The sequence below is a fragment of the Rhinoderma darwinii genome, chromosome 3 (assembly GCF_050947455.1).
Source record: "Rhinoderma darwinii isolate aRhiDar2 chromosome 3, aRhiDar2.hap1, whole genome shotgun sequence".
Taxonomy (NCBI): Eukaryota; Metazoa; Chordata; class Amphibia; order Anura; family Rhinodermatidae; genus Rhinoderma; species Rhinoderma darwinii.
The window spans coordinates 93,840,966-93,854,119 of NC_134689.1; the positions used below are offsets into that span (position 1 = coordinate 93,840,966).

Genomic DNA, 13,154 nt, shown 5'->3' on the forward strand with positions numbered 1-13,154 from the left:
TGTATACACAAAACGGTAAGACATTTTTTAATCCAGACCATTTGCAAAGTTGCTGTATATTTTCTTTTATATGAATTAGAGCTATAATAAAAATAGACAAAAACATTTGACATGTGGCACCGCAGATGCATTAGTAGCAGCAGAATCCGGCCTCATACAGATATACATACCCCTGAGCTCCATCTTCTCCTCCATATCTAATGAGCCGCAAAAAGGATTATTGGATCTGATGAACAACAAGAACCTTCAAGAAATCATATGAAAGGGAACAGAGACCTCAGATACGGCCGAGTAAATGATTCTATAACACCTCCATTTTAATACAAAAAAAACAAACACTGTTCTGGTATCGGATGGGGATTTTTTTGTATTTTTTTATATTTTTACGGGCGGGGGGGGGCAGGGATTGTGTGAGTTGCTTTTCACACTATTTTTAAAAACAAACAATCTCCTGAAGAGTCGTCTAGAGTGGTCATATAGTTACATAGTTACATAGTTACATAGTTTGTACGGTTGAAAAAAGACACATGTCCATCAAGTTCAACCAAGGGATGGGAAAGGGGAAGTGGGATGGGAAAGGGGAAGTAAAAAATTTCTACACATAGGAGCTAATATTTTTTTGTTCTAGGAAATTATCTAAGCCTTTTTTAAAGCCATCTACTGTCCCTGCTGCGACCAGCTCCTGCGGTAGGCTATTCCATAGATTCACAGTTCTCACAGTAAAGAAGGCTTGTCGCCTCTGCAGGTTGAACCTTTCTTTTTCTAGACGGAGGGAGTGCCCCCTTGTTTTTTGAGGGGGTTTTACATGGAACAGGATTTCACCATATTTTTTGTATGTGCCATTCATATATTTATATAAGTTAATCATGTCCCCCCTTAGTCGTCTTTTCTCAAGGCTAAATAGGTTTAGTTCTTTTAATCTTTCCTCATAACTTAGATTCTCCATGCCCCTTATTAGCTTCGTTGCTCTTCTTTGTATTTTTTCCAACTCCAGGGCATCCTTTCTATGAACTGGAGCCCAGAACTGGACTGCATATTCTAGATGAGGCCTCACTAATGCTTTGTAAAGTGGTAATATTACATCCCTGTCCATGCCTCTTTTGATACACGACAATATTTTGCTGGCATTTGAAGCAGCTGATTGACACTGCATGCTGTTATTTAGTTTATGATTTACAAGTACACCCAGATCCTCCTCAACAAGTGAATCCGCCAGTGTAGCTCCCCATAGGACATATGATGCATGCAGGTTGTTCGTACCCAGGTGCATAACTTTACATTTATCTACATTAAACTTAATTTGCCAAGTGGACGCCCAAACACTTAGTTTGTTTAAATCTGCCTGCAATTCACAAACATCTTCCATAGGTCCGGATGGTAAACATGGATTCAGGGAGGGAAACAAGGATGTTGAACGTTCCCCTTTCCCTGGTTCTTCCTCTTCTTTTTCAGCCTTTCACGCAGATGTTTCAGGCCCGGTTTCTTCTTTGTGACCTCCTCCTCTTCTTTCATCTTTTCCTCTACTATTTCGTCATAGAGGAGTGGTGTGATTTCAATGACAATCTGATGATGCTGTCAATGATTCTTATGTGACGCGTATTCCCCAGCTCCATCACAGCTACTGGAACAATTACTATGTAAAAAGGAAACCATCAGTAAGTAGCCGATGTAGCAGAATCCATCCCTTTAAGAATATAAGCAATGAATAATACAGCAAGGAGGTTACAGGGTAATAAATATAATTCCCGATGTCTTCTCTTTAGCAGACATAGGCCATCCAGCCACTGCATTCTGCTGATTTCCGGGGGTAGAAGGACCTCAATGAGCGGGATCTCCAGTTATGACAGGTAAACCTAAGCTCTGTCTGTACCCCATCTATATGGTAATATATAGTAATTGTTACCTGGTTTAAGGATGACAACCGCCTCCAGTGCTGCCGGGTACTGGCTGGCACGCTTGCGCTGTATCATATACATGTAACTGTGAAATAGAGAAATGTCCTTATATAAACTGCTAAAGATTATAATATTCAGTTACCCATCACCCCTCCCCCACTACAGAGGTAAGATATAAAGGTACAGTATATAACAGGCAGGAAGGATATAGTGTCCTAGTATATATTACGTCATAAAACAGCACCAGGACATGGAGAACAGTGGCGATCTGATTACAGCACAGCCTGATCCTGCCCCTGTATTATAGCCTGGCTACAGTAATTATTGCGCCCCCTGTAGGTCTGTAAGTAAAGTGTAGCTCCATTTTGTCTTAAATAGCAGCTCCCTATGTAGAATAAGGTGATATGTAGAGAATAAAAAGATGGAAACTCACCAGCATCTAATGATCCCTATAAACGCAGCAAATATCAGAGAGCCGCATAGCGGCAGGACTACGAGACGTACGACTGGTAAGAAAGAAACGACATGCTGGTTATTCATTCTTATTACTTACAGAATATGCTATAAGACATTACGTAACATCTCTACATCCTCCTGATGCCAGCAGTGCCCTTCATGATGACATCAGCAGGGGAGGGATTGGCAGCTTGGCTGGGCACGGTGGCAGCAATTGATGGACTGTGGGCGGGTGACGTCTGGATAAGGGGCACTTCATTATATATTCCAGCCACACATCACTTTATAGGACCGATCCCCCAAAGAAGCCACTGGATGGTTGTTCTCCTCCACTCCTGGTAGGAATAGGTAGAAGATGATGAGAGTAGAATGAGGAGAGGAAGAAATGGACTACTCACTGTAACTGTTATCTCTGCCGTTTGGACCGGTGGTTTTCTCCCTCCCTGGTCCTGGGAAAGTCACTGTTCAAAAAATATCAAAAGTAAATAATAAAGACATGAAATCCATGATAAGACTGGTCCATGAGGAGGAGATAGAAGACTCTTCTTATACCTGAACCCTAGAAACCCTACACAAACCCTCCCCAGTGATGATGATTACCTGCTGGTGTCTCTGTGAACTTCCCCTCTACATAACACAAACTAATCACCAAAAATACAAGAACAACGCTCCACAACTCCATCTTCTCCAACAACTAACCCTCAAAAGACTCCAGTGCTCCCCCAACACATAGAAGCCTGGACACAGCATTGTGATGTCACCCATCATCAGAGCTGTAATGTGAGAGGGCGGAGCTACTGATAATGATGATGTCATAAGAGATATCGCCTGAATGATGGGCAGTATATAGAGCAATAATATTTAAAGGGAAATGCTACCTCTAGTTATCCTTTGGAGAAATCCTAAAGATATTAAATATATTATACCACCAATCTAAATTCAATGTCCACTTTTATACAATAATTCGTTTTTTTATCTTAATAAATCCAAATTACCCAAATTCTGTGCCGATTATTTTCTCAATATATCATTATGAGCTCCAAATCCCCTGCATAGCCATAACAAACTTTTGTCTGCCTGCTGCCACCGCTCAAAGATGACGGCATGCAAGTATACATTGTAGCCAATAATAGAACAGTATGCGATGAGCTCCCTCTAGTGGTGTCTTCGGGCACATGCTTTACAACACATGATGGGTATGCTAGTCATGAGCGGCAGGATGTTGTTGCATCATGACGAACATACTCCATACTGATCGCACGCGCACAAGTGTCTGACCATATTTTCTGCAAAAGTTACCAAATATCTGCCAGTCAGAGACACACTCATAACACTGTCTATCATAGGTTCTCCCATAACAAGTAGAGACAGGGGACAAAGGTAGGATCCAGCGCTGAAGGCGTTAAAATGGAATTCAATTTTCCAAGTTTAATGTTGTAGATTTAAAAGGAAGTCCAGTGGTATCAGGTCCTGGGCGTACATGAAGTGGAGGGAAGGTATCCTCTTGGGCCTACGCGTTTCGGACTTTTGTCTGTTTTAATAAAGTTTGGTTTGGTTTGGTTGCGTTCCAGGACTCGTTCTGGAATACAACATGAGAGGTGATCGACAGCCCGGTTCCAGCTCCTTTTCAAGTCTATCATTGAATATCGGTAAGTATTTTTGAATTATATTGAATTTTAAATTAATATATCGTACGTGGTGATAATTGAGACTTTGCAAATCACCTCTGGTTATGCGAAAAAATATTAAGTTTGTGGAATTTGTCCATTTTTTGGAATCTTTTGGTGTCTTGTAGGATCAATTGGTCTTTCGAGCTTTAGTATTCCTATGGGCAGTTATTGTTTAATATATCTCTATTTTCTTTATGACGTTTTATTAGTTGGATGTTTTGGTGAAAAAAAAATAAAAATAATAATTTTTTTCCCGTTTTATCATTGAACATATAATCTGAACAGAATTGTTGTGTGATTATGATCAGGGCTCTAAATTGCGTTGTCGAGGATAAGATGTGGGGGGGGGAGTGTGGGATGGACCACAACTGTATCTGGTAAAGTGAGGAAACTTGACATTGTACATACTGGGGTTGGTGATGTGACATTTTCTATGTACAGGACAACTAGAAAATATTGTGTCTGTACATGATGTGAACATAGATAAAATTGGGATGTATAAGTACCTCGAATTGACTTTGGAATATATTGGCTTGCTTACGTTGTTAGTCATGAGAACGTTTGTCATAGTAGAGGTCCTACTTTATTTATGAATGGATTAATAGAGATACATCAATTCTTTTCTGAGGTTAAGACCTTCTGGATATCTTGTATTTAGCCTGTATATCCAATATGCTTCTCTTAGATGGGTTTTGTGTTTGATATCTCCACCTCGCTTTGACGGTTGAATTTTTTCAATAGCATAGCAACGAAAAGTTTTTGTGGATTTATTGTGATGAGAGATAAAATGTTTGGCCGCATTTGATATATTGAGGATATTTGCATTCCTTATATAGCTGAGATGTTCCAAAATTCTTGTCTTGAATTTCCGATTCGTACAGCCGACATATTTAAGATGACATTCCGTGCATTCTATTAGATAAATAACCGACTCTGAATTGCAGTTGATGTAGTTTTGGATTGTGAATTTGTCTGTTTCTGTGGAATTGCTGACGTTTTTGGTTGGATATACGTAGGAACAGGTTTTGCAGGGATGTTGGCCACATCTATAAAAGCCTTTGGTCTCTAACCATGTTGTTGTTGCGTTAACATTGGATGAATATAACGAGGGAGACAGAGTGTTCCCCAAGGAGGGGGCTTTTTTTGCTACTATCCTGCAACCTCCTGACAGAATTGTGCGTAGTGTATCGTCTTCCATGAGGATGGGTAGGTAATTAGTCACTATGTTTTTTAGTTTCGTAAATTGGTTGCTTTGTTGTAAAATGAGTGTAGGTTGATTGGCAGCAGGTAGTAGTTTTTGTTTATTGTTTTTGTGTTGGCCAAGAAGTTGTTTTCTTGATTTTTTGTTTATAATGTTGCTAGCTCTGGTCAATGTCCATTTTGGATAACCTCTTTCTTGTAATCTTGTTTGTATTACATTATGTTCAAGCTCGAACTGTTTTTGGTTGGTACAATTTCTTTTTGCTCTGTGCATTTCACCCAGAGGTATGGCTCTGATGGTATGTTTCGTGTGATCACTTTTTGCATGAAGAATATTGTTAGTAGCTGTAGGTTTACGATGGGTTTTAGTGGAGATGACAAGACCTTCATTTCCTTTTAATTCCAAGTCTAGGAATATGATGTGTGAGGTGTCATGGTGGTGGGTAAATTTTAGATTGCACTGGTTGTTGTTGAGGGCTGTCACAAATTCAGGGATGATGTCCATTCTTCCTTTCCAGATGATTAGAATATCGTCGATATATCTACCGTACCATTCTATACAGTTACTGTGGATGTTATCAGGCGAAAAAATGTGAAAGTGTTCCCACCATGACATCACTATGTTGGCTATTGATGGGGAAAATTTTGCCCCCATAGACACACCTTTGAGTTGTAAATAGTATTTCGTGTCGAATTGGAAATAGTTATTGGTTAGTAGGAACATGAGTACTTCTAGTATATAGGCTTGAAAATTTGTTTCGTACGTACTGTATTTTGTTAGATGAAAATTGAGGGCAGTGTGTGCTATTTCATGTGGAATTGACGTGTATAAAGATACAACGTCGCATGTGAGCCAGGTAAAATGTTTTTCCCAAATTTTGTTGTGAAATATGTTGAGAACATGCTTTGTATCCTTGAGAAAACCGGGTGTGTTTTGTGCTAGGGGCTGTAAAAGTGTGTCTAGCCATTCCGATAGCCTTTCTAGGATTGATCCTATGCCAGAGACTATCGGTCTCATAGGTGGAGGTACGGTTTGTTTATGGATTTTAGGCAGCGCATGGATTATAGGGGTAATCGGTTCTTCAATGTACATATACTCTTTTTGTTTCTGAGTAATATATCCTCCTTGTTGTCCATCGTCCAGTAATTTCTTCATGTGCTGTTTGATTGTGTCCACAGGATTTCTAGCCAAAGTTTTGTAGGTGGTTACGTCAGATAGCATGTTAATAATTGATTGTTCGTAGTCTTTTTTGTTCAGGACTGTGACATTTCCACCTTTATCTGACATTTTTATAGTTAGATCTTTATTTTCATGTAATGATTTTACTGCTTTTTTCTGTTTAGTTGACATATTTGTTTTTGGATATTGATTTTTGAGACTGTCTGCAAGGTTGTGTAATTCTTTTTCTATGACAGTTTGGAAGCGGTCCATTGAATCCGTACGTGAACTGATGGGGTAAAATTTTGGATTTGATGTTGTGAATTCATGTGCCGTTGTGACAATTTGATTTGCAGTTTCATTACGTAAATGGTCTAGGGATACCATGGTTGACAGTTCTTGGAATGTGAAATCTGTAGGTATTGATGCTATCGTCGCTCCTGGTCTTATCTCATCTGACGATGTGATGTTGGGTGTTGTCTCTGCAGATGTAATGTTAGAGCTTGTTTCATTTTTAAGAAAGTGTTTTTTTACCGTTAAATTGCGGATAAATTTATTTATGTCTAATATTGTGTTAAATAGGTTGAAATTTTTCTTGGGGGCAAAGTTGAGACCCAACATAAGTACTTCATTTTGCTCTGGGGTCAGCATGGTAGATGATAAGTTGGTTACATTTGTTAGCGGTATTGTTGATATTTTCGTGGGCGGAGGCGGCGATTTTGTTCTTGATTTGCACGACTTGTGTTTCCTACCGCCCCTCCTTCCCCGTTTTTTGAAAAATAAGATGGATTTTCTGATCTTTGGTTAGGACGGGGACACGTTTGGCTATTGTCATCTTCTGAAGTGCCATCCGCAGATTCTAATTCGGTCGAACTAAAGCTGACTCTGTTGGGTAGATCTCTATATTGTTTAAATTGTTGATTCCTCTTCTTTAGGATCGGTCTTGGTCTGGTGTAATTCCTTGTTTTTTGACTCCAGTTGTATATTTCATTGTTGATGTAATCCTTTGTATCTCATTGAAATTTATTTTTCTTCGTTTCTGCAATAGCATGGTCGAGTTTGTCGATGGCTGCTGACGTTCTGGTGTGAAGAAGATCATAAGAAGGTGAGTTTGAAAATGCTTCTAAAGATTTGTTTGTTTCTAATATATGAGTGTCCAATTCTTTTAGTTTTAATTCTTCTTGTTCCGTTATTAGTTTCATCAGATTAATAGAGCAGGTAGAAAGGATCTGATTCCATTGGTTCTGGAATTCATCTGTATAAATGAAGCTGGGTGTTTTTTTGAGTCGTAAGCCTCTAGGAATCATGTTTTTTGCAATATAGTTTTTGAGGGTGGTCAGGTCCCACCAGATTTTTGCTTTTTGGGCTAAGTGTTTTTCCAACATATGAAACAGGTCTTCCATGTCTTGATTATTTTCTGGGAGGTTATCATGCTGACCAAATACTTTCTCTGCTAATTCAAAACGGGTGTGCTTAGGATCTTGAGTCATATTGTTTGTATGGTTCTTGGTATGTTAAGAGATTCCTCTGAGGTATTAATACAAAGTGAGTTGCGTTAAAAACAAACACAGTGTTGCTGAAGCCAACTTGTTGTTTAGCTAGGACTTGTATCCATGAAACATATTTGCTTGTGTATGTTTTCTTGAAAAGTTGTGGCCTTTTCCTTGTTGGTAAATTAATACGTTTTGTAGTTACTTCAGTATACACATATTAGATATATATGAACATACATGCATTAGGTATGTAGAGGACTCACTGGTTGCACATTGCACATTGGGAGCTCGTGAGGAGAAACTATGCCGAGAGTTTGTGACAAGAGAAAAATGTAGAGAAATCCTCCAGCTCACCTGACACACTCCGGTGTGTCGTTGATAGCGCCCGGATCCTCGTGTCGGCACACGGAATATCAAGTAGAGACAGGGGACAAAGGTAGGATCCAGCGCTGAAGGCGTTAAAATGGAATTACATTTTCCAAGTTTAATGTTGTAGATTTAAAAGGAAGTCCAGTGGTATCAGGTCCTGGGCGTGCATGAAGTGGAGGGAAGGTATCCTCTTGGGCCTACGCGTTTCGGACGACGCTGCGTCCTTAGACTTGGCTGTGGTAAGTTTTGAATAGAGCGCGCTGTCATATATATCCTGTGCGGGTTGAAACAGCTGATGAGTAGATAATGATTGCGTGTCATGGTTGTGTTGTTGTGGAACGCAAACACCGGAATTGAGTGTCAGGTAGCCATGACTTATTGTTTCATAGATGTTTGTATATATCCGTATAGTACTCAGGATAATTTCTGAATACTGTTTTGTAGCGTAGAATTACTAAAGCTTTTGGTTTTTATTTGAACGTGTATATTTGAAATCATGTCAGATTGCATGTTTGTCTGTTTTAATAAAGTTTTGTTTGGTTTGGTTGCGTTCCAGGACTCGTTCTGGAATACAACATGAGAGGTGATCGACAGCCCGGTTCCAGCTCCTTTTCAAGTCTATCATTGAATATCGGTAAGTATTTTTGAATTATATTGAATTTTAAATTAATATATCGTACGTGGTGATAATTGAGACTTTGCAAATCACCTCTGGTTATGCGAAAAAATATTAAGTTTGTGGAATTTGTCCATTTTTTGGAATCTTTTGGTGTCTTGTAGGATCAATTGGTCTTTCGAGCTTTAGTATTCCTATGGGCAGTTATTGTTTAATATATCTCTATTTTCTTTATGACGTTTTATTAGTTGGATGTTTTGGTGAAAAAAAAAATAAAAAAAAAATTTTTTTCCCGTTTTATCATTGAACATATAATCTGATCAGAATTGTTGTGTGATTATGATCAGGGCTCTAAATTGCGTTGTCGAGGATAAGATGTGGGGGGGGGGGAGTGTGGGAAGGACCACAACTGTATCTGGTAAAGTGAGGAAACTTGACATTGTACATACTGGGGTTGGTGATGTGACATTTTCTATGTACAGGACAACTAGCAAATATTGTGTCTGTACATGATGTGAACATAGATAAAATTGGGATGTATAAGTACCTCGAATTGACTTTGGAATATATTGGCTTGCTTACGTTGTTAGTCATGGGAACGTTTGTCATAGTAGAGGTCCTACTTTATTTATGAATGGATTAATAGAGATACATCAATTCTTTTCTGAGGTTAAGACCTTCTGGATATCTTGTATTTAGCCTGTATATCCAATATGCTTCTCTTAGATGGGTTTTGTGTTTGATATCTCCACCTCGCTTTGACGGTTGAATTTTTTCAATAGCATAGCAACGAAAAGTTTTTGTGGATTTATTGTGATGAGAGATAAAATGTTTGGCCGCATTTGATATATTGAGGATATTTGCATTCCTTATATAGCTGAGATGTTCCAAAATTCTTGTCTTGAATTTCCGATTCGTACAGCCGACATATTTAAGATGACATTCCGTGCATTCTATTAGATAAATAACCGACTCTGAATTGCAGTTGATGTAGTTTTGGATTGTGAATTTGTCTGTTTCTGTGGAATTGCTGAAGTTTTTGGTTGGATATACGTAGCAACAGGTTTTGCAGGGATGTTGGCCACATCTATAAAAGCCTTTGGTCTCTAACCATGTTGTTGTTGCGTTAACATTGGATGAATATAACGAGGGAGACAGAGTGTTCCCCAAGGAGGGGGCTTTTTTTGCTACTATCCTGCAACCTCCTGACAGAATTGTGCGTAGTGTATCGTCTTCCATGAGGATGGGTAGGTAATTAGTCACTATGTTTTTTATTTTCGTAAATTGGTTGCTTTGTTGTAAAATGAGTGTAGGTTGATTGGCAGCAGGTAGTAGTTTTTGTTTATTGTTTTTGTGTTGGCCAAGAAGTTGTTTTCTTGATTTTTTGTTTATAATGTTGCTAGCTCTGGTCAATGTCCATTTTGGATAACCTCTTTCTTGTAATCTTGTTTGTATTACATTATGTTCAAGCTCGAACTGTTTTTGGTTGGTACAATTTCTTTTTGCTCTGTGCATTTCACCCAGAGGTATGGCTCTGATGGTATGTTTCGTGTGATCACTTTTTGCATGAAGAATATTGTTAGTAGCTGTAGGTTTACGATGGGTTTTAGTGGAGATGACAAGACCTTCATTTCCTTTTAATTCCAAGTCTAGGAATATGATGTGTGAGGTGTCATGGTGGTGGGTAAATTTTAGATTGCACTGGTTGTTGTTGAGGGCTGTCACAAATTCAGGGATGATGTCCATTCTTCCTTTCCAGATGATTAGAATATCGTCGATATATCTACCGTACCATTCTATACAGTTACTGTGGATGTTATCAGGCGAAAAAATGTGAAAGTGTTCCCACCATGACATCACTATGTTGGCTATTGATGGGGAAAATTTTGCCCCCATAGACACACCTTTGAGTTGTAAATAGTATTTCGTGTCGAATTGGAAATAGTTATTGGTTAGTAGGAACATGAGTACTTCTAGTATATAGGCTTGAAAATTTGTTTCGTACGTACTGTATTTTGTTAGATGAAAATTGAGGGCAGTGTGTGCTATTTCATGTGGAATTGACGTGTATAAAGATACAACGTCGCATGTGAGCCAGGTAAAATGTTTTTCCCAAATTTTGTTGTGAAATATGTTGAGAACATGCTTTGTATCCTTGAGAAAACCGGGTGTGTTTTGTGCTAGGGGCTGTAAAAGTGTGTCTAGCCATTCCGATAGCCTTTCTAGGATTGATCCTATGCCAGAGACTATCGGTCTCATAGGTGGAGGTACGGTTTGTTTATGGATTTTAGGCAGCGCATGGATTATAGGGGTAATCGGTTCTTCAATGTACATATACTCTTTTTGTTTCTGAGTAATATATCCTCCTTGTTGTCCATCGTCCAGTAATTTCTTCATGTGCTGTTTGATTGTGTCCACAGGATTTCTAGCCAAAGTTTTGTAGGTGGTTACGTCAGATAGCATGTTAATAATTGATTGTTCGTAGTCTTTTTTGTTCAGGACTGTGGCATTTCCACCTTTATCTGACATTTTTATAGTTAGATCTTTATTTTCATGTAATGATTTTACTGCTTTTTTCTGTTTAATTGACATATTTGTTTTTGGATGTTGATTTTTGAGACTGTCTGCAAGGTTGTGTAATTCTTTTTCTATGACAGTTTGGAAGCGGTCCATTGAATCCGTACGTGAACTGATGGGGTAAAATTTTGGATTTGATGTTGTGAATTCATGTGCCGTTGTGACAATTTGATTTGCAGTTTCATTACGTAAATGGTCTAGGGATACCATGGTTGACAGTTCTTGGAATGTGAAATCTGTAGGTATTGATGCTATCGTCGCTCCTGGTCTTATCTCATCTGACGATGTGATGTTGGGTGTTGTCTCTGCAGATGTAATGTCAGAGCTTGAGCTTGTTTCATTTTTAAGAAAGTGTTTTTTTACCGTTAAATTGCGGATAAATTTATTTATGTCTAATATTGTGTTAAATCTATAAACAAACCGTACCTCCACCTATGAGACCGATAGTCTCTGGCATAGGATCAATCCTAGAAAGGCTATCGGAATGGCTAGACACACTTTTACAGCCCCTAGCACAAAACACACCCGGTTTTCTCAAGGATACAAAGCATGTTCTCAACATATTTCACAACAAAATTTGGGAAAAACATTTTACCTGGCTCACATGCGACGTTGTATCTTTATACACGTCAATTCCACATGAAATAGCACACACTGCCCTCAATTTTCATCTAACAAAATACAGTACGTACGAAACAAATTTTCAAGCCTATATACTAGAAGTACTCATGTTCCTACTAACCAATAACTATTTCCAATTCGACACGAAATACTATTTACAACTCAAAGGTGTGTCTATGGGGGCAAAATTTTCCCCATCAATAGCCAACATAGTGATGTCATGGTGGGAACACTTTCACATTTTTTCGCCTGATAACATCCACAGTAACTGTATAGAATGGTACGGTAGATATATCGACGATATTCTAATCATCTGGAAAGGAAGAATGGACATCATCCCTGAATTTGTGACAGCCCTCAACAACAACCAGTGCAATCTAAAATTTACCCACCACCATGAAACCTCACACATCATATTCCTAGACTTGGAATTAAAAGGAAATGAAGGTCTTGTCATCTCCACTAAAACCCATCGTAAACCTACAGCTACTAACAATATTCTTCATGCAAAAAGTGATCACACGAAACATACCATCAGAGCCATACCTCTGGGTGAAATGCACAGAGCAAAAAGAAATTCTACCAACCAAAAACAGTTCGAGCTTGAACATAATGTAATACAAACAAGATTACAAGAAAGAGGTTATCCAAAATGGACATTGACCAGAGCTAGCAACATTATAAACAAAAAATCAAGAAAACAACTTCTTGGCCAACACAAAAACAATAAACAAAAACTACTACCTGCTGCCAATCAACCTACACTCATTTTACAACAAAGCAACCAATTTACGAAAATAAAAAACATAGTGACTAATTACCTACCCATCCTCATGGAAGACGATACACTACGCACAATTCTGTCAGGAGGTTGCAGGATAGTAGCAAAAAAAGCCCCCTCCTTGGGGAACACTCTGTCTCCCTCGTTATATTCATCCAATGTTAACGCAACAACAACATGGTTAGAGACCAAAGGCTTTTATAGATGTGGCCAACATCCCTGCAAAACCTGTTGCTACGTATATCCAACCAAAAACTTCAGCAATTCCACAGAAACAGACAAATTCACAATCCAAAACTACATCAACTGCAATTCAG

At 38.6% G+C, this 13,154-nt stretch overlaps 1 long non-coding RNA gene across 1 annotated transcript; it reads right to left on the minus strand.

Moving 5' to 3' along the window:
• Positions 1–2,328: 2,328 nt before the first annotated feature.
• LOC142751037 (uncharacterized) lies at positions 2,329–3,039 on the minus strand. The gene is made up of 3 exons (XR_012882689.1): positions 2,952–3,039; positions 2,750–2,812; positions 2,329–2,401 (listed from the first exon to the last, which is right to left on the minus strand). It is a non-coding gene; the product is annotated as an uncharacterized LOC142751037 (long non-coding RNA).
• Between the last annotated feature and the right edge of the window lie 10,115 nt (positions 3,040–13,154).